The following is a 21,565-nucleotide window of genomic DNA, read 5'->3' on the forward strand; positions in this document are numbered from 1 at the left end:
CGGCATGCGAAATGTCAAAATCAGGAACAAACTCCTGACAGAACACGATCCTTCCCTTCAGGACATGATCAAAGCGGCTCAAATGATTGAAGTGGCCGAAGCTGCCGCCACTGATCTTAAAAGGAACAATAAAGTTGTGACCGTACATCACCTTGACAACTCCCTGCCACTTGACGAGCCACCACCAGATGACAGCGACCTTCTTCACGATCTCCAAGAAGACGCCTGCCTCCAAATCCAAACTCCTCCTACTAGACCTCCACGTCTACAGCCTCAGATCTACTCCTCTCTTGGCTGCCGTGGAAATCACCCGTGCTCTAGATGCCCGTTCCAGAATGCCTTCTGCCACCGTTGCGACTGCAGAGGCCACGTCGTGGACGCCTGCAGAGCCGTGCTGCCCGAGGACCAATCCATCTCTCAAAGGCCACCTCGACTACAAACCGCATCCTGGCTAAACCGAGACACCCGAATGCCAAGACCCCAATACAGCGCGCCAGGTATCCACCGTTTCCACCTCGAAAACAACGCCGAGGTAAACCTTGCCCCAGGGAAACTAACAGACTGGAACTTAGTCCAAACAAACTCTTAATTCCTATCTTTTTGAACAGCCAGCCCTGCCAGATGGAACCGGACACTGGCTCCAGGTTTTCCATAATGCCTTGGCAGAAGCTAAAACTGTACATGCCAGACTTACTGCCTTCCCAGCTAATGCCTGTATCTGCAATTATCAAAAACTTCCAAGGGAACACGATTTCTATCTCTCTATTCTACCTGTCACCTTTAAGGGCATTAACTGTAACCTGCCCCTGATCATTGTCCGAGGGGCTAAGCCCTCATGGGTTTGGAATGGAAGGGCTCATTGGGATTGCCTGTGACTGGGCTACATCAACTGAGCGTGGAGGAATCCCCTAATTTTGTTTCTAAATTTCCCAATGTGTTTGACAATTCCCTGGGTTCTTACAAAGGCCCTCCAATTTCCTTTTCCCTAGATCCAGCTGTTCCCCCCATAAGATTGAAACCTCTAAGGGTCCCCTTACCCCTATTTCCAAAGTTGTATCACCAGCTAGACAAACTGATTGCACAGGAAATCTTAGTATCTGTGGAGCACTCCCCCTGGGAAACCCCAGTTGTAACCCCCATTAAACCAGATGGTTCTTTAAGGGTATGTGCTGATTACAAATCAAAAATAAATAAGGCACTGCAGCACAACTCCTACCCTATCCCTATTGTACAACAGCTTTTGCATTCTCTAGGCAATGGCAGATATTTGCAAAGCTGGATCTCGCCCAAGCTTAACAGCAACTGCCGGTCGACGAAGCCACCGCATTGGCACAAAAAATTGTAACCCACCGAGGGGCCTATGAATGCACCCGCCTTCAATTCAGGGTCAGTATAGCCCCAGGGTTATTCCAAAGGTTAATGGAATGTTTGTTAACTGGTCTTAAAGGCACAGTGCCTTACTTGGACGATATACTCATCTAAGCCGAATCACAGACCCAATTGCATCAGCAAATCAGGGCAGTCCTCACTAGAATGCAGGCGAAAGGATTGAAATTAAGGGCAGATAAATGTGTGACAGTGTAGAGTTTTCGGGGTACAAAATCGACAGTGAAGGCAGACACCCCACCTTAGAGAAAATAAGGGCCATCGGAGAAGCCCCTGAACCAAGAAATAAGGCAGAGCTTCAGGCCTTCCTAAGGCTCCTTAACTTCTACTCTATTTTATTTAAACAGAAGGCTACTGCAGCTGAGCCATTGCACAGACTACTACACAAGGGAGCAGCCTGGAGATGGGAAAGCAGTGAACGTGCAGCTTTCATGAGAATAAAAGACCTTTTAACTTCTCATAGCGTGGTAGTCCAATAAAATAACACCCTACCAGTACGGCTCACATATGATGCCTCCCCTTATGGGGTAGGTGCAGTACTGGCCCATATCTTGCCCAATGGGGTGAGGCTCCCATAGCATACTTCTCTAGAACTCTCTCTAACCCTGAGAGGAATTATAGCCAGCTTGACAGAGAGGCCCTGGCCTTAGTAGCAGGAGTTAGGAAATTCTATAATTACATCTTTGGAAGAGAATTTGAACTGGTGACTGACCATAAACCACTAATAGGCTTACTGGCCAACAACAAACCGACCCCACCGTTCCTGTCACCAAGGACGACCAGGTGGTCCATTTTTTTAGCTGCTTATCAGTACACACTCCAACATAAGGCATGGTCTCAGATAAACCATGCTGGTGCCCTGAGTCATTGCCTCATAATGCAACCAGTCGAAGACCCTGCACCAGCCAGTGGAGTGCTATTGCTGGAGTTAGTAGACCAGCCCATTGTCATGGCCAAAGACATAGCCACTGAAACCAGGAGAGACCCAGTCTTACATACAGTCGTGCAATACATTCTCAGAGGGTGGCCAGCACTGTTTCCCGTAAGGTGCGCGCAACCCCCAAAATACCCCACCATGCACCCTTTTCCAAGGGCGCGCAAGGAGCCGGGTGTTGGAGTGGGGGGCGGTGAGTAACGAAAGTGCTGAGGTGCCGGGCATGCTCCCCATCCCCCTGACAGCCCATGGGTAGAAGGAAAGGGACCCGCGGCTGCCTCCACCTCCCCACAGTGCCTCTGGCCCCCTCGTGCCCCTGGCCTCTCGCCGCTGCCCTCCACCCACCTGATCCGCCCCCTCTCCTGCTTTCTCTGCCTCCCGCCTTGGGGTGCGACTTCTCCCGCGGCGGCGGTAGCTGCGACTTCTCCTTCTCCTCATCCACGCTCCGAGCCAGGGAGCTGCAAAAGGGTTTTCTCTGCACATTTTGGGAATGCCCGCCACGCCCCTCTCGCAGCCCCTTCGCTGGGAGCCCTTTCGTCCTGAGCTTTCAGCAAGGGGGCTGCAGTAGAGGCAGGGCAGGCATTCCTTAAGCGCTCTGAAAAACCGCTCTCGCAGCCGCCTCGCTGAGAGAGAGAAAGAGAGACAGCAACAGACAGAGCAAGATGGAAAGAGAGAGGAAGAGAGAAAGTAAGTGAGAAATAGAGAGAGAGAGAAAGAGGGGGGGAGAGAGAGAGAAAGCAAGAGAGAGAACAAGAGAGAGAAAGAAAACAAGAGAGATAGAAAGAGTGAGAGAGAGAGAAAGCAAGAGAGAGAGAGAAAGAGAGAAAGAGAGAGAGCAACAGACAGAGTGAGACAGAAAGAGAAGGAGAGAGCAATTGAGAAATAGAGAGAGAGAGCAAGAGAGGGAGAGAGAAAGAGAAAAATTACTCTTGATTTAAAGCATATGGTAAAAAGCAGCCAAATAATAACAGAGGAAAAAAACCCAGCCTCGTGTGTGTGTGTGTGTGTGTGTGTGTGTGTGTGTGTGTGTGTGAACTCTTGAACCATTTCCAATAGCCCTCACCTGTTATTGGAAATGTTTCAAGAGTTCACATACACACACACACACAAGGGGGGAGGAGACAGGGATGGAAAAAGAGGAGAAGATAGTAATAATAGTAATAGACTTTGGTTTTGTTTTATTATTAATTTATTTTAATAAAAAAGAAGGGATTTTTTTCTTATTTATTTATTTATTTATTTTTATACTTCTATGCCGCCCAGTCCCAAAGGGAATGCCGCTCAGACACTATACTTTTCCGCCCACAGCGAAAAAAAATTAGAGGGAACATTGGTGGCCAGGAAAGGGCCAGGACCGTCACCTTAGAGAATTCACAGATAAACAGCAAGAGTTAACCATCATGAGGGATTGTATCCTGTGGGGAGACCGAGTAGTAGTGCCCAAGAGTTTAAGGGGAAAAGTAATGAACATGCTGCATAAAGGACACTCTGGAATCGTTATGATGGAGGCCCTAGCTAGAGGGCACCTATAGTGGCCAGGATTAGACAAGGACATTGAGCAGTGGGTGGCCACCTGCTCCCACTGCCAGGAGTCTAGGCCTAGCCCTCCTAGAACCAAGCCAACAGTTTGGGAACCACCCAGGGGCCACTGGTCATGTGTCCATGTAAATTTTGCTGGGCCAGTAGATTCCCAGTCCTTCCTGGTAATAGTGAATGCTTATTCTGAATGGGTGGACACCATCCTCATGGGAAGTACAACCTCATGCGCCACTATCAAGGTTTTACGTAGGCTCTTTGCTACCCATGGTTGCCCGGAGATCTTGGTATCAGACAATGGGCCTCAGTTCACCTCAAGACAGATGGAGCTGTTCCTAGCTCAATTAGGAGTCAGGCACGCCCTCATGTCACCCCATGCCCCTTGTGCTAACGGATTGGCAGAAAGGCTCGTAAGGGTGGCAAAAGAGGCTTTAAAGAGGTCTGAACTGGGCAAATACAAGAACGTTTGGACACTGTCCTATTATCACAACTCATCACCCCCAATGCAATGACAAAGAAAAGCCCAGCAGAACTTCTGATCGGGAGAAAGTTCCCCATTAGACAGATTACACCTAGAATATGCCAACACCCAAGAAAAAACTCATAGGCCCCTGAAAGGTCATTGGAGTTGGGGCAAAAGGTTTTTCCAAGGAACTTCGATGGGGGAGTTAACTGGGCTAAGGGAACCATCACTGAGAAACTAGCCCCTAAAACATACTCTGTAAAACTAGAAGATGGCTGGACTTGGAGGCGTCATATAGATCACATCCAAAGGCGCTTAGAGTCCTCAGCCTTACGAGAACAACATCCTAGCAACTTGTCTAAAAACATTCACTTTTCGCTCCCAACAGGGAGCACAGCCCAACAAACCCACTCACAGTCCTGCTCAGAAAAGTTTGAAATAGCCTTGGACTTACCAGGTCTTCATCGGCGTTCCAGTGGTGCAGGATCTCTTCCTTTGGTAGCTGGCGGCATGGCTGTAGACTCCTCGGATGGAGGAGCTCCACAGGCAAGGCCTGGAGCTCTCAGCAGCAGCTCTGAGGAGCCTACCTTCTCTCAGCCCGCTATGCAAGAGTTGAATGATCTGCGCAGGTCTGAGGGTGAAAGTCGCAGACCCAGCAGATTGGATTCATAAGTAGAGGTCCCACTGTACACCTAAACAACAGAATATAAGAACAAAACATCATGGCAATAATTTGCGCTATCCTTCTTCCAACCCCTTTCTCCCTTGCTTCCTTTTGCTTTCTGAGAGGGAAGGAAAACCAAATAAAAATGGGAAGCACTGAAAATGGAGCCTGTCTGCAAAATTGGAGAAAGGCATTTTTCAACAGAAAAATGCCCTTCTCCTATTTTGCAGCCATACATCATTTCTGGGACTTTGCTGGAAGCACGGCCTCTGCACATGCTCAGAAGAATTTTTTTTAGAAAAATTCAGAAATAAGATGACGGTGCCCATGGACCAGCAATGACTGATCCAGTTCAGTGATGGCATCGTGTCATCACCAGCAGGTCGCTACCAGTTCTATAGAACCGATCGGAACAAAGAGGAGATTACACTTGCTTTGTTTGGAAGGGAAAGAAACAACTTCAGAAATCTGTATTTGTTCCCTTATTCATTCTAGTGTTAATTGCTTTCTTTGTAGTTAGGTTTATCTAAACTTCTTTTTCTATCTGGGGTGGGAGTCTTCCTTTACTACTTTAGTGGTTCTTGGCACAGTCCTGTACTTCCAAGGGACGGGATGCAAGCTTTGCCCTGATATTTTACTTTTTTTGGGGAAGGGGGAAGTGATCTTTCCTTAAATCTGGACGATTTCCTTAGGCTACCTTATGAGGCAAGTGAGACCAGCTGCTATCTTTAAGTAGTGCAAATGGATCCAAGGATTGCTTCTCCTGGGTGTGCCCTTTTTAGAGAGCTTAAATGACATCCCTGCTAAAGGGTTTCCTTATGAGCAAGTTGATAGTTGTCACTGCATTTTAACTATTTAAATTCCTCAAGGTGCTCTGGCACCCAACCTGATTTTTAATTCTAGTTTTCAGGCAGTTCTAATCTAATGATTGTTATTTAGGGCAGCTTTTTGCGAGCAAAGAAGCTTTTGTATGTTTGTATAGATAATCTTTCACTGACAACACTTCATTTAGTGACCATTCAAAGTTACAATGGCATTGGAAAAAGCAACTTATGATCATTTTTCAATCCTATGACCATTGCAACAGCCCCACGGTCATGAGAGGCCGGGCAAGTAATGTTGAGTTGGCCACACCCATCCAGTCATATGAAGCACCACAGTCGTGAAATGAATGACACTGCTGTTACGAATGCTGCAAGAGACATAAATGATGACCGGTTGTAAGTGCGAGGACCTTTCAAAAGTGCAAGTACTGGTCAGAAATCATTTTTTTCAGTCCTTTGGACAGGGAATACTCAGAGGGCTGAAAAGGTGATTTTTGACCAGTGCTTGTTCTTTTGACCGGTCCTCGTACTTACAACAATCCTCACATTTTACCTTTTGGACCCTATCTTGTCACCATGATGAAAAGAAGCACCACAGTTGTGAAATGAGTGACACTATTGTTAATAATACTGCAATGGGCATAAATGTGAGGATGGTCATTAGTGTAAGGATCCATCATAATCCAGATTGTTCAGCTCTGTTAGTAGTCCCTATGCATGTAGCCATGCCGACCTGATCACATGACCAGCTAGCCACACCTACAAATAAGCCATGCCCACATAACCAGTTGTTTAAAAAATTCACAGCAAATTTCCCAGCAGCTGATGCCATGCAAGGAGAACAAAACAAAACAACAACAAAAGCAAAGGCATCACATTCTGAGCGGAAGGCTTCCTTGCCTGTTGAAATGCCTCAGTCATTCAGAGCAGGAGAGCGAAGTGACAAAAGGTGTGAGCGAGCACACAAACCTGGCAATAAAGTGGAAAAGTGGTCATCTTTAGAATAGAATAGAATAGAATTTTTATTGGCCAAGTATGATTGGACACACAATGAATTTGTCTTGGTGTATATGTTCTCAGCGTACATAAAATAAAATATACATTTGTCAAGAATCATATGGTACAACAATAATTGTCATAGGGGTCAAATAAGCAATGAAGAAGCAATATTAATAAAAATCTTAGGATATAAGCAACAAGTTACAGTCCTACAGTCAACATGGGAGGAAATGGGTGAAAGGAATGATGAGAAAAACTAGTAGAATAGAAGTGCAGATTTAGTAGAAAGTCTGACATGTATTGTTATTTTTTTTTTATTTTTTTTTTTTTATTTTTTTTTTTTGGGTGTAATTATTTGTTTAGATAGAGTGATGGCGTTCGGGAAAAAAACTGTTTCTTGTGTCTAGTTATCTTGGTGTGCAGTGCTCTGTAGCGACGTTTTGAGGGTAGGAGTTGAAATAATTTGTGTCCAGGATGTGAGGGGTCAGTAAATATTTTCCCCGCCCTCTTTTTAACTCGTGCAGTATAGAGGTCCTCAATGGAAGGCACCTCACTTTTCCTCAACTTCATCAAGCAAGGTCAGTCAGCTTTGGATTATGAGAGGGTGTCTCTAATTAACACAAATGTGTGGGGGGAGGCAGGTTTGAAAGTCCCAGCTCAGCAAGTGCCTCCCCCCTCAGGTGGCTTCACCCTTTGGATCCAATAACCCACAAATGGCAACTGCTTCACAGTTACTACTGCGAGTTAGTAACGTAACAGCCTTGCCTACTATACCTGGCATTCAGGTAGAGCAACAACCAAGGACTGTCCAAACAGCCCAGCCACCAATATTGGATCCTAACAACGTTTAAAATATTATTGCCAATGCTATACAACAGTGTATGGCTGGTTTTCAGCAAATGGCTGTTATTCCACTCTACATGGTGATTACCAGAGCTTGCTCCAGTCACCCACAAAACTAGGCCCAGCCTCTGCTGAACCAGCCTCCTTTGCAACACAAATCCTTTGGAGGATTAGAGGATCATAATTATTCAGATACCTCAGATAATGCCAATCCTCAGCATTGGAGTAGGCAGAGTGTCAGAATGAGGCCCTCTCTGCTGATGAGGCTTTACCAATAGAGCAGCCTACTCCTGCAGGCCTTTTTCCACCAGCCTTGTTTAAATCTCTTCTCCAGAAGGCTAGGACTGCTTCAGGCCTGGCCACGCCTCCTACCATAGGAACCTGAAACAAAGCTTCTACTTCCCGTTCCATATAATGCTGAACAAGTCCAGGCAGTGGCCCTTATTTCATCTCCTCAGCTGTTCACTGATAACATTTAGAAGCAGTTCACTGTTCCTGTGGCAGGCTCAATACCTTCAACTTTTGACAAGTAGCATTTCAATGTAGCTCCTGAGCTAGCAAACTTGCCCAAGCCCCTAACTGTAGATCCTCCTGTGGCTGCACTCCATTCCCAAAATTCCATACCTGGGGAAGTGGAGGAGTTGCTGAATCCAGAGGACAGACGTTTAGAACAACTATTGCTTAAGACACAGCATAGTTCAGTTTGGGCGGTTCGAGCATCTTCCTCAGCTTTGTTCTTTGCCAGAGCATCATTAATTTGGCTTCGCCAACTCCAGGAACAATTTTTTTAAAAAATTTTTTATTGCATTTGTATGCCGCCCCTCTCCGCAGACTCGGGGCGGATAACAACAGTAATAAAACAGTATATGAGAACAATCCAATACCAAAAACAGTTAAAAATCCATTATATAAAAAACAATCATACATACAGACATACCATGCATAAAATTGTAAAGGCCTAGGGTGAAAGAATATCTCAATCCCCCCATGCCTGGCAGCAGAGGTGGGTTTTAAGCAGTTTACGAAAGGCAAGGAGGGTGGGGGCAATTCTAATCTCTGGGGTGAGTTGGTTCCAGAGGGCCAGGGCCGCCACAGAGAAGGCTCTTCCCCTGGGTCCCACCAAGCGACATTGTTTGGTTGACGGGACCCGGAGAAGACCCACTCTTTGGGACCTAACCGGTCGCTGGGATTCGTGCAGCAGAAGGCGGTCCCTGAGATAATCTGGTCCGGTGCCATGAATACCTACCTCAGATGTTTGGCTCCACAGTTTCAAAGTTTGCAGCCTATTAAAAGACAGGCATTGTTTGGAGATATTTTGGACCCTATTGTCATAGAGAACAAATAAGATCATGCCTTCCTTTATTTTTTTAAAAAAAAGTGAATTCCAGATTTACTTTTTATAATAAATGGCCCTTTTGCTAGGCTGACCAGGGGTCTAATTTCCCCCAGTCCTCTGGCCAGTATTCCTCCAGATCTTTCTTTAATGATACATCTACCAGGAGAAAACCAAGCAGATGCCCAGCAAAAGGAAGTAATTCAAATTTCAAATTTACCAGAAGATACAAATAATTCTTTCGGGGATAATCCCATTGGAGGGCATTTATCCTTTTTCTCCTACATTTGGGATTCAACCAATCAAGATTTATGATTTAAGTTGACTGTAAAGTTCGGAATTATGTTGGAATTTATATCTTTTCCCCCTCCTTGCTCCTTGCAATGTTCAGTATCCAACGATCCAGTTAAAAGAAACTCAATGGAAGATGCAATACAACATCTTCTTGATGTTCAAGCTATAGAACTTGTTCCCAATGAACAGAGAGGTTCCAGTTTTACACTATATTATTCCTTGTTCCCAAAATATCAGGGGATTGGCGCTCCATTCTTGATTTGAAGCGGCTTATTAAATACAAACAGTTCAAAATGCACTGCCTGAGATCTATTATAACCAATATTCACAAGGGTGATTTTTTAGCTTCCTTGGATTTGTCAAAAGCATACTTTCATATTTCTATTTTCCTCTGCACAGACAATATCTCCGGTTTTGTTTTGCAGGCCTCCATTTTCAGTAAAAGGCTATACCATTTGTGTTGTCATCAGCCCCTAGAACCTTTATCAAGGTCCTAGCCACACATCTTAGGTCTAAGGCTATATGCCTCCAGTGCTATTTAGACAACATTTTGGTACAGGGTTCGTCTTATACGTCAGCCCTTCATCATCTACAATTGGTAGCATTTACTTTCCAATAGCACGGTTTTGCTATTAATATGGGAAAGAGATGTTTGGTTCCATCTCGATCCATTCTCCAAGTCTCCAAGGCATACAAATCTAATAAATTATTATTATTATTATTATTATTATTATTATTATTATTATTATTATTATTGTTATTGTTATTATTATTATTATTATTATTATTATTATTATTATTATTATTATGTTATTCAACATTTTGATACAGTCATTGATTCCCAAAAGTGTACAGTGTCCCTTTCCCAAGACAGACAGTCCAGTATTAGAGAGTTAGTTTCATGGATTCTCCATAATCCTTCAGTTTCCCTGGACATTCTTTCATCTCTCTTGAGTGAAATGATATCTTGCTTAGATATTGTTCCATGGGCACGGTTACACTCCAGGGAACTAAAATGGTTCTTATTCCCACATCAAAAAGCTGGGCAAGGATCTTCCAAGCTAAAGGCGTCATTTCCAACAAAGGTAAAGCATTTGTTACACTGGTGAGCTTCTCCAGCCACTTTGGCTGGTTCCATCTTACTGCCTCCAAATAGACTTATAGTCACTACAAACGCCAGTCTGCCTAGATGGGAAGCCCACATAGAAGGGAATATTGCCCAGGATTGCTGGGGTCCCGAAGTTAACAACTGCCTCATCAACTTCCTGGAACCAAGAGCTATTTTCCTTGCCCTCAAATATTTTGCCAGTCAGCTGAGAGGACAACATGTCCTTGTGCTCACTGACAACATAGCGGCTAAGGCGCATGTTAACAAGCAGAGAGGAACACAATCAAAATTCTTGTGGCATGAGACGCTTCAGCTAGGTTTCGGCCAGAAAAATATCTTCTATCTATTGAGGCTGACCACATTTCAGGGGAAGATACCACTAAGGCAGATTGGTTAAGTCACCAAGAGGTAGACCAAATGGAATGGCGTTCACATCCATAGGTCATCAGGTGGGTAGCATGTAGATTGGACAATCACTAGTGAACTTGATTAACATCCCACAGAACAACCAGCTGCCACATTTCTATTCTCGCTTTCCTTCAAAGTGAGCAGAAGCGACCAGCGCCCTTCAAACATCATGGCTGCCAGTACTTCTCTACCCTTCCCTCCTTTCCCTTTGTTGTGTAAGGTAGTTTGCAAGGTGATTCTCCATGCCTCCAAATTTATTTTGATAGCCGGGGATAAAATTAATTTTAAAAATTAATTGAGCTGGTATTTTAGAAATAGGCTAAATTCGGATCCCCCATCAGAATCAAAACTGTTGAAACCATTTCAGAGGTGGGACTCTCAGCCAAAAAGCAGATGAGGTTATCATGTATATGACGAGCCATGGCGATTCTAGGACAAAGGTTTGCCTTAATAGGATAAGTCATGAAACACTCATTGTGATAATTGACTGCTACATACATATATATATCCAAGATCCCAATCCTTGTGCTGAGGTGTTGAGTTGAGGAGTGGAGGAGTGGAGGAGTGGAGGAGTGGAGGAGTGGAGGAGTTGAGAGTTGAGGAGTTGAGTTGAGTGGAGGAGTGGAGGAGTGGAGGAGTTGAGGAGTGGAGGAGTGGAGGAGTGGAGGAGTTGAGGAGTGGAGTGGAGGAGTGGAGGAGTGGAGGAGTTGAGGAGTGGAGTGGAGGAGTGGAGGAGTGGAGGAGTGGAGGAGTGGAGGAGTGGAGTAGGGGAGGAATGGAGGAGTGGAGGAATGGAGGAGTGGAGGAGTGGAGGAGCGGAGGGGCGGAGGGGCGGAGGGGCGGAGGGGCAGAGGGGCGGAGGGGCGGAGGGGCAGAGGGGTGGGGGGGCGGGGGGGCGGGGGGGGGGGGGGCGGGGGGGCGGAGGGGCGGAGGGGCGGAGGGGTGGAGGGGCGGAGGGGCGGAGGGGCGGAGGGGCGGAGGGGTGGAGGGGTGGACGTGCTGAGGATCTGAAGTGTGGAATTGCTGAAGTGCTAAGGCGTGAAAGACCTGAGGATCCTGGTAAGGACACAGTTTTGGAAGAATGACCCAGTGGGTCCCACTTTTAGAGAAAGCACAGAGATGTCATTTCCCATCTTGCACCAAGCCTTGATGACACGTTTGCATTCAGCATTTAGTTTTTACATCGAAACTGAGAGGCAGACTTCTTGGTGAATATCTATAAAATTCTGTTGCTAATCCTGTTGCCAATCCCCATTTTAAAGGCAGATAAATTATAGACTAAATATAGAATACCAAAAAGACATCTGCTATTTGTTGACCTGCATTCTGATCAAACTTTGGAGAAAAAAAGCTGCATATATAAATAGTTGAGCTTGTGATTCATATGAAGCTCTCATCACTATTGCAAATTTTGTTAAGGCAATTGTGATGTCACGCAACCTCACAAAAAGGGTACTGTGAGAAAGCAGCTTGTTGGCCTACTTTGGCAGATTGGCATTTGGGAACAAAGTGAGAACTTTTCCCACACACTAAATCAAAAACATTACCTCTAGAAATTGTTTTGAATATTTCGTGTCTGTTCTGCTATGAAAGAGAAAAATATTCTTTGAATTGAAAGGCTCTTCATGGGGAACATTCACAGCCAAGTACTATGATAGATCCATGATAGTTCAGCAGGTCCATGGTTACATCCCCTACACAGAAGGATTCACATTTTTAAAACAATGTTACTGTTGATGTTTCCTTTTACAATCTGTTAATGTTTTATTTCACTTAGTTACCAAGTATTGCCTTTAGGTAAGGCAAGCCACATATAAATAGAAAATGCGTTTCAGCAGACACTGAAATCTGCAGGAGATACGCAGAAACTCCGCTGCTCTTGAGACTGAACTATTAGGCTGATGGGAGATGGTCTTTTCCTGCATCATCTCCAGAGTTTACAAGGCAGTCTTGAGGCAGCTGCATTTGGCTACAGCTCTGTCTTTATAAAATCCATAGAACACTTATTTTAGTATGGTCTTTAGGGGCCCATGTTGTTTTGGTTAGATTTTAATTTACCAGTCACATTTTTCATTATTGTGTCTATTCGTCTAGATCTTTTAGGACAGAAATATTATTTATTTGCTTATCTTTTTATGTTACTTATGTTCAACACTTGTCCTAAAGAAAAGGTAGCCAGATTTTAACATTGGTAAAGCAGGACACCATTGACCGGGGGTGTTTCTTGATTAAAAATTTGGTCTATATGGAGCAACAAAAAGTTTCATAGAACACGAAAATAGTATTGCAATATATATATTTTAATTTTAAGTACAATTTACAAATATAATACATTAAAAAGTTATGCATAGTATTATTTTATTCTTTGCCATATTTAATGCCATATAATGCTCGCTACTATTTCAGCCATTATTTCTACAAGATTTTCTTCTTTATTTTCCTGTATATTCTGGAACCTCAGAAAGAGAGCAGGCTTTTCAAGTTCCGTGCTAAGTAAAACTTCTTCCATATTTTTAATACTTGTCATCCTGTTAGTTTCTGTTTCTTGCATTTTTGCCTCCACCTTTATTTTTGGCTCATTCTTTGATAATATTTATTGAATAGACTCTATTTTCCCATCCATTTTGACTACTCTATCCTCTACTCTTTTAATATTACCCCTCATATCTTCCATGTTTTCTGTCATCTTTTCATAATTTTGATTGATTGATTGCTGCATCCTTACCATGGATTGGAATGTAGTCGCTGAAGACATCAACATTTTACTACATTCCAATACAAAACTGGCAAAAAGCCAGTTTTAAATTAAATATTTTAAATATTTTAAATATTTCCAGAATATAACTCCAATTAACCATATACTTCTATTATATTTATTTAAACTATTTCAAAAAAGTGTTGCTATGTGTCAGGTTTGTCTATTAATATCTCTGCCTCTCAAATATTGAATAGTTAATGTAATTAAAAATTAAAGATCTAATAATTAATAATAATAACAAGCAAGCAATCTATCACTATAGTAGGTAATAAAGTAAATCAATCAATGACAGTTCATTTACAAAGCAATGTTAAATAAAGTAGCCAATAAATAGTTAAGTAATTTTGATTAATCAGGTTTGATCAGTATTAATATTAATTCTATATTTAATATGGAATCAATTGTAAATGAATTTCAGAAGAGGAAAGAGAGAAATAGGAATTAGGATATACATAGACAGTTTTACACTGATTATTAAATAAGATCAGTTTTGAACTCTTAATGTTATTAAGTTAGTTAAGAACCCAATTGTCTTCTAATTAATGTATCAGTCTGACCCAATCCTAAATTAATTCAACAATGTTCCTTATTGGTCGTCAAGTTGCTTATAGTTCTAATCCGTTTATATCCAAATTAATAAACCCGCTGAGCTGGTGATACTCCCTTTATTTTCAGGGTGGGCCTTCCAATTTGCCTAGTCACCTCTAAGTCTTCTGTTCTTTCAACTTGCACAAAACTTCATATACATTCAAAAACACCATCTTGTCCTTTGCTATTCAAACAGCTCGTACGGAATGATTCCCAAGTAGGTCTAAATCTGGTATTAGGAGGAGGGAGTCTGTGGCTGGTCTCCTATCTCCGAGCTCTGATTTCCGATCTCCAATCACCCGTCCGCCACTTCAACTCTTTCTCCTCACCCATCTTTCAAGTCCTCACTGTTCCTGATGAAATGCAATGACTGCTGCGTTGCCCCTTGGAACTCCCGATCAAATCAAATACAATCAAATCAATCCAATCAGACAGCATCAAGGGCTCCTCTCTCCAAGTCATTCTACTATTACCACCTCTCACTCCGAACCTTCCCACAAATCCGCAATCCCCATCCGTTTTAGTCCCTTATTTGGCTTATTTTGGCTGTTATTTCTTGCTTCCCTTTTAAGTGTCAGGTAGCTGCATCAGCTGTGGTCCTGAGGGTATTTCTCGCTCTCTGGGGGTCACCTTAACGCCACAGATACACAGGAAGCTCCTCTTTAAGTTGTGGAGGCTCTCCAAGCTGCAACCAAAAAAGCTCAAAAGCAGAGAACAGCCCTGGAGTTCACTGGAGGCTGCCCTGCCATGATGCGATGTCAAGTTGGAAGTAAAAAAATAATAATCAGGACTTTTTAAAAATGCTGCGGGATGTGGGACAAATTGTTAAAAATTGGGACTGTCCTGCCCAAAAGTGGGACATCTGGTCACCTTACCTAAAGGATCAGAGTAGAGGAATTAGAGGGCAAATATAATTTTAAAATTATGTGCTATTCTGGACACTGTCTCTCAAGTTTAGATTCCAATTTTGGAAATAAAAATGTCAAGGCTGTTCTGCATTCTCACCTATTACTTTGTCTTCTAGTTTCCATTACTGATTTTGCGATGGAAAACAATTTGTTGACAAAATCAAGAGAAAAGATGAAACATCTCCAAAAGGAGGTAAGAGAAAACATTTGTTCATACGCTGTCACAGTAAATGTGTGATGGAACATATAGAAACTTTAGGCAGGTAGTTAGGTAGCTAGGTAGGGATAGATAGATAGATAGATAGATAGATAGAATAGATAGATAGATAGATAGATAGATAGATACAGATAGTCAATCAGACAGACATATAGATAGAAAGAACACTAGGTAGTTGGAGAAACACAGACAGACAGATAGGTATATGAATTGTGATTTCTGTTTATCCTCAGCTGACCGTTTAGGTTTTTGTTTTGACCTTTGAAATACATTGTTAGCTTGCATTAGCAACCCAAGAAAGCCAGTTTGGTATCGTGGTTAAGGCGTCACCCTGCGCACGCAGAGACCGACATTCCTTGCCCCACTTTAGGCACAAAGCCAAGTGGGTGACCCTGACCCAGTCACCTTTTCTTCCCCTAGAAAGGAGGCAACATCAAACCACTTCTGAAAAATCTTGTTAGGAAAACAGCAGGAACTCATCCAACCGAGAAGAAACTGGACTTTCCTTTTTCTTTGCTTGGGGTTTTTTTGAAAAATTTTATACCATAATCCAAGAAGTTTCTTCAGTTTTGGAGGAATAGTAAAATGTTATTTTTTTCAGTAGTGTGAATTTCCAGGCATGTGTCAAAGATTAGATGGCAGAGATATTGTTGGTACCCCAGATTTGAAGAGGAAACAATGTTTAATATCATTTAGAATTGTTGATCGAAAAATTAGTGTCTTTAATCACTGTCAATTTGCTTTTTAAAAATAGGGTATTTTGTCTCCGGATGAAGAAAGTTCGAGACTTCCTCTTCTGGCACAAAGACATGCTGAGGTATATAATGTATACTTGCAGCTCACCTTAGAATATAATTATGAGAAAAATGAAAATAAATGATTTTTTCACAATTGGTAATGGTTAATAATGCATGTGCAGCATATTTTATGTAGTATATATATTCGCTTTATATTTCTATTGCATATATGAAATCCATACACACATCTATACAGACTAGTTTATTTGTAATTTCTGTAAAAGAATGGCAATTATCAGAGCTGATGCTAATTCTTGGTCGGTTCCTTCGTTGCTACATTAGCTAGCTTCTTTGGCCACATACAATACCAATAGCAGTGAAATAAAATTTAGATGATTCATAATTGTTTTGAACCATTGTGTTTTACATTTCCTAAAGAAATTAACTAAGACTACTTTTTTTTCTAGCCCAGCATAAAGGTGCGTTCCCATCAGGTAAGCAATCTAGTACATAAGGAACCTGTTGAGTGTGCATGACCGAGACATAGTTCATATCATAAAAAGAGGGGGGAAAGCCCAGTGTGACTGATTGGGTAGTGAGGGGTAGCAAGTGGGCTGCTACGGAAATATATTCCTGACTTATGATCTATTTTGGCTTCTCTAGATTGTTCAGACAAAAGCGCAAAGTTCAGATGCTGATTTGAAGAGAGTGAAGGAGCAGAGTTATATGTAAGTCTTCACATAGTTCATCAAATCTTTGCACAATCCTATTAAGTTCACCCTGTCTGTATGACATTTATAATTTCATAAGGTATTTTTAATGTGTATTTAATAAAAATTGAATAAAAATGTTGATAATTCAAGTTAAAAAAAACCCTGGGGGCTAATTTCTCTCTGGTCTTCATTATTTGCAGCATGAGAATTAAAATTTCGAAACTGTTAACTGAAAAACAAGAATTAGAAATAAAAAATAATGAACTTTTTGAGGAAAATAAGAAACTTTGCAAAGAAAAAAATGAAATTTCGGAAGAGTTTGAAGAAAAGTTGAGGAGGTGAGAAAATTTAAATAGCAACCCTGACTTTCTCGTCGTTTCTTCAATATTTCAATTAGTTTTAATTTTAAACAAGTTTTACAATTTGAGTAAAAAAAAACTAAGGGGGCTAACGTCACTCTGCTCTTGATATTTTACAGGAAAATTACTTCAGAGAAAGAAGACGAGATTCAAAAAATTATAAAAGAAAATGAAAGTCTAAGCACAAAAATTAAAAAAGATGCCATGGAGAAATTAGACCTCCTCCATGAAAACAATGATTTAAAAGAAGAACTGCATAGGTGAGAAATTTTTATTTTTATTTTATTTATTTTATTAATTGGATTTATATGCCGCCCCTCTCTAAGGACTCGGGGTGGCTTACAACATATAAAAACAAATACAATACAAATACAATAGCAAACCCAATTAAATTAAAACTATAGAGACAATCTAAAAACCCCAATTATATTAAAAATCAGTCATACCCATTCAAACAACAGCCATACAAACATTTGGTCGGCCAGGGGGACTGAGATCTAATTGCCCCAAGCCTGGTGGCATAAATGAAGTGGGGGGGGACAGAGCGAATCTCCAGGGGGAGCTGATTCAGAACCCCCACAGAAAAGGCTCTTCACCTACGCACCACCAAACGACATTGTCTAGTTGATGGGACCTGGAGAAGGGCAACTCTGTGGGACCTCACCAATTGCTGGGATTGATGCGGCAGAAGGCAGTCCCACAAGTACCGCCAAGTACCGATGCCATGTATGGCTTTATAGGTCATTACCAACACTTTGAATTGTGTCCAGAAACCAATCAGCAACCAATGCAATCCATGTAGTGGTTGGAGAAAGAGGGGCATGTCTAGGAATGCCCATGACCATTTGCACAGCCACATTTTGCACAATTTTAATTTTCCAAACACTCTTCAAAGGTAGCCCGATGTAGAGAGCATTGCAGTAGTTGAATCTCAAGGTGATAAAGGCATGAGCGACTGTGAGTAGAGACTCCCGGTCCAAATAAGGCCAAATAAGGAGGATTGAAGCCTTGAAATCAAGCCGTACCAGAAAATGATCTGACCATGACAAAGGCAACATATTTAAGACCCTTAATTTCAGATCATTGCTCAACTGCTCTGTGGGGAATACCATGTCAGGAGCATGCCCCCCTCATGAGTTGCACCCTAAATTACTTCAGTCAGGTCCAACTCCTGCACCAATCCAGAGGATTCTCCGAGCAACAGGTTAATGTCCACCAAGACAATAAGCTTGGGGAACTCCACTGCCAGCCCAGCTACCTCCTTGAGTAGCTCAGGCAGGGCTGTTGACATGCAGCTGGGAGGCAGGTACATGAGCAACAAGCCCAACTGAACCCCTAGGTCCAACTTCACAAAGAGGGACTCACAATCCGTAATCTCAGGAGCAGCGAGCCTGCATAGGCTGAAGGTCTTTTTCACTATAATAGCCAATCATCCCCCCACCTTCCATGGAGTCGTGGCTGGTGCCACACCTGCAACCCAGCTGGGCACATTTCAGAGAGAGGGACTCCTCCTTCTGGGCCCAGCCAGATCTCAGTAACACATGTCAGGTCAGCCTCCTCATCTAGGAGTAAATCCTGGATGAGGGGAGCTTTATTTACAACTGACCTGGCATTGAATATCAACAGCCTGAGTCTAGGGTCCGAGATTCGCTTGTCGCCAGTACCCCGAGCTAAGTTCATGGGGCCAGAACAAGGGATTGCTTTCAAGCAGCGAGCTCTTGTTCCCCGAGAGCCGCCTACCCCATGTCTCCCAACATATCTGCCTTTCCCCAGCAAAACCGGGATATTCCGGCCCTGTGCCACCCTAGATATGGGCTCCTCTACTCCTCCCGCCTCTATATTGCAAGAGGGCTAATATCTCTCTGGTCCTTATTATGTTACAGGAAAACGGTAGTATTGGAAAATTTTACAATAGAAAAAGAACAAATGAAAAGGAAAATCGAGAAACTCAAGCGTGTATGTGCTGAAGTGCTAAGGCGTGAAAGACCTGAGGATCCTGGTAAGGACACAGTTTTGGAAGAATGACCCAGTGGGTCCCACTTTTAGAGAAAGCACTGAGATGTCATTTCCCATCTTGCACCAAGCCTTGATGACACGTTTGCATTCAGCATTTAGTTTTTACATCGAAACTGAGAGGCAGACTTCTTGGTGAATATCTATAAAATTCTGTTGCTAATCCTGTTGCCAATCCCCATTTTAAAGGCAGATAAATTATAGACTAAATATAGAATACCAAAAAGACATCTGCTATTTGTTGACCTGCATTCTGATCAAACTTTGGAGAAAAAAAGCTGCATATATAAATAGTTGAGCTTGTGATTCATATGAAGCTCTCATCACTATTGCAAATTTTGTTAAGGCAATTGTGATGTCACGCAACCTCACAAAAAGGGTACTGTGAGAAAGCAGCTTGTTGGCCTACTTTGGCAGATTGGCATTTGGGAACAAAGTGAGAACTTTTCCCACACACTAAATCAAAAACATTACCTCTAGAAATTGTTTTGAATATTTCGTGTCTGTTCTGCTATGAAAGAGAAAAATATTCTTTGAATTGAAAGGCTCTTCATGGGGAACATTCACAGCCAAGTACTATGATAGATCCATGATAGTTCAGCAGGTCCATGGTTACATCCCCTACACAGAAGGATTCACATTTTTAAAACAATGTTACTGTTGATGTTTCCTTTTACAATCTGTTAATGTTTTATTTCACTTAGTTACCAAGTATTGCCCTTAGGTAAGGCAAGCCACATATAAATAGAAAATGCGTTTCAGCAGACACTGAAATCTGCAGGAGATACGCAGAAACTCCGCTGCTCTTGAGACTGAACTATTAGGCCGATGGGAGATGGTCTTTTCCTGCATCATCTCCAGAGTTTACAAGGCAGTCTTGAGGCAGCTGCATTTGGCTACAGCTCTGTCTTTATAAAATCCATAGAACACTTATTTTAGTATGGTCTTTAGGGGCCCATGTTGTTTTGGTTTAGATTTTAATTTACCAGTAACATTTTTCATTATTGTGTCTATTCGTCTAGATCTTTTAGGACAGAAATATTATTTATTTGCTTATCTTTTTATCTTACTTGTGTTCAACACTTGTCCTAAAGGAAAGGTAGCCAGATTTTAACATTGGTAAAGCAGGACACCATTGACCGGGGGTGTTTCTTGATTAAAAATTTGGTCTATATGGAGCAACAAAAAGTTTCATAGAACACGAAAATAGTATTGCAATATATATATTTTAATTTTAAGTACAATTTACAAATATAATACATTAAAAAGTTATGCATAGTATTATTTTATTCTTTGCCATATTTAATGCCATATAATGCTCGCTACTATTTCAGCCATTATTTCTACAAGATTTTCTTCTTTATTTTCCTGTATGTTCTGGAACCTCAGAAAGAGAGCAGGTTTTTCAAGTTCCGTGCTAAGTAAAACTTCTTCCATATTTTTAATAGTTGTCATCCTGTTAGTTTCTGTTTCTTGCATTTTTGCCTCCATCTTTTCACTCTTCTCTTCTATTTCCTTTATTTTTGGCTCATTCTTTGATAATGTTTATTGAATAGACTCTATTTTCCCATCCATTTTGACTACTCTATCCTCTACTCTTTTAATATTACCCCTCATATCTTCCATGTTTTCTGTCATCTTTTCACAATTTTGATTGATTGATTGCTGCATCCTTACCATGGATTGGAATGTAGTCGCTGAAGACATCGACATCTTACTACATTCCAATACAAAACTGGCAAAAAGCCAGTTTTAAATTAAATATTTTAAATATTTCCAGAATATAACTCCAATTAACCACATACTTCTATTATATTTATTTAAACTATTTCAAAAAAGAGTTGCTATGTGTCAGGTTTGTCTATTAATATCTCTGCCTCTCAAATATTGAATAGTTAATGTAATTAAAAATTAAAGATCTAATAATTAATAATAATAACAAGCAAGCAATCTATCACTATAGTAGGTAATAAAGTAAATCAATCAATGACAGTTCATTTACAAAGCAATGTTAAATAAAGTAGCCAATAAATAGTTAAGTAATTTTGATTAATCAGGTTTGATCAGTATTTATATTAATTCTATATTTAATATGGAATCAATTGTAAATGAATATCAGAAGAGGAAAGAGAGAAATAGGAATTAGGATATACCTAGACAGTTTTACATTGATTATTAAATAAGATCAGTTTTGAACTCTTAATGTTATTAAGTTAGTTAAGAACCCAATTGTCTTCTAATTAATGTATCAGTCTGACCCAATCCTAAATTAATTCAACAATGTTCCTCATTGGTCATCAAATTGCTTATAGTTCTAATCCGTTTATATCCAAATTAATAAACCCGCTGAGCTGGTGATACTCCCTTTATTTTCAGCGTGGGCCTTCCGGTTTGCCTAGTCACCTCTAAGTCTTCTGTTCTTTCAACTTGCACAAAACTTCATATACATTCAAAAACACCATCTTGTCCTTTGCTATTCA

Source organism: Erythrolamprus reginae, unplaced genomic scaffold, assembly GCF_031021105.1.
Source record: "Erythrolamprus reginae isolate rEryReg1 unplaced genomic scaffold, rEryReg1.hap1 H_2, whole genome shotgun sequence".
NCBI classification, from domain to species: Eukaryota; Metazoa; Chordata; class Lepidosauria; order Squamata; family Dipsadidae; genus Erythrolamprus; species Erythrolamprus reginae.